Here is a 1,073-nt window from a genome sequence, read left to right on the forward strand (position 1 = left end):
GCATATCCCTTGGCCACCCGGGGGAGTTTCTGACTCAGCCCTGCCCTTGGTAGCACATTGGCTGGGGGCCAGGCCTCACCTCAGATGTGCAGATGGCTTCTGAATGATAGACAAGGCGCACACACAACAGAGCAGCGTGCCAAGAACTTGGCTCCCTTTCAGAGAACCTTCTGAGGCCCTCTCTGAGCCTTGGCACTTTAAATGGGTGCAGCTGCTGAGACAAGGGTTCAAGGGTAGACTTTCATGTAGGAGGTGATCCAGGAAGTCCTGGGAGGGGCGTGAGGAAGGAAAGTAGGGAAGAAGGCAGCCAAAAAGAGTGTCACCAAAACCAGCTGCGCCATGGGCAACTGGGGCTCCATCCCACTAGGGACCTCTGGGGGGCAGCATAGAGCACGCACCCGAGTTATCGCACTCGGAGGGCCTTACCTTTTCGCTGCTTGAAGGCCGGGAATGTTAATCCGTGCCACATCCTCCCATGCCCTGTTCTTCAGCAAATGCCAGTAGAGAGAAGGCCCTCAGCTGTAGGGCGCACAGTGAGCACCAGGGGGTACTGTGGAGAAGCAACAGCCCTGCTCTGATCCGCCCACCCTGTTGCCTTGTGAAGTCTGCCCCTGTTTCCTTTTGACCTGACCTACAGCCCACGTGTGTGCTCAAGCTGGGTCTAACGTGGGATATTGGGAGTACCAGAGCCGCCCTTAACCCCATGCCATGACCTGGGGGTCCGGGGACCTAGACTCAAGTTCTAGCTCAGCCGTTTACCAGCTGTGTGACTCGAGGCAGGGCGGTGTCCCTTTCTGGGTCTTGGTGGCCTCTACTATAAATCAGGCCTAACAGTATTCAGCCTGCAGACCTCGCAAGGCAGTTAGGAGATCAGCCAAGGTCATACAAGCGTCCTCCCGCTCCATAGATGTCCAGGTGTGCATCCTCCAGGCCATGGCGAGGTGCATGGGCCATTTGCTACTGAGCATATAATAGAACTGGTATTTGCAAGTAGTTCTTTAATATAGAACTGTTTCAAGGTGGGCGGTCTTATCAGACATGCATTGTATTTATGTAAATCCAGCCATGCAAAG

Source organism: Balaenoptera musculus, chromosome 14 (genome assembly GCF_009873245.2).
Source record: "Balaenoptera musculus isolate JJ_BM4_2016_0621 chromosome 14, mBalMus1.pri.v3, whole genome shotgun sequence".
Taxonomy (NCBI): domain Eukaryota; kingdom Metazoa; phylum Chordata; class Mammalia; order Artiodactyla; family Balaenopteridae; genus Balaenoptera; species Balaenoptera musculus.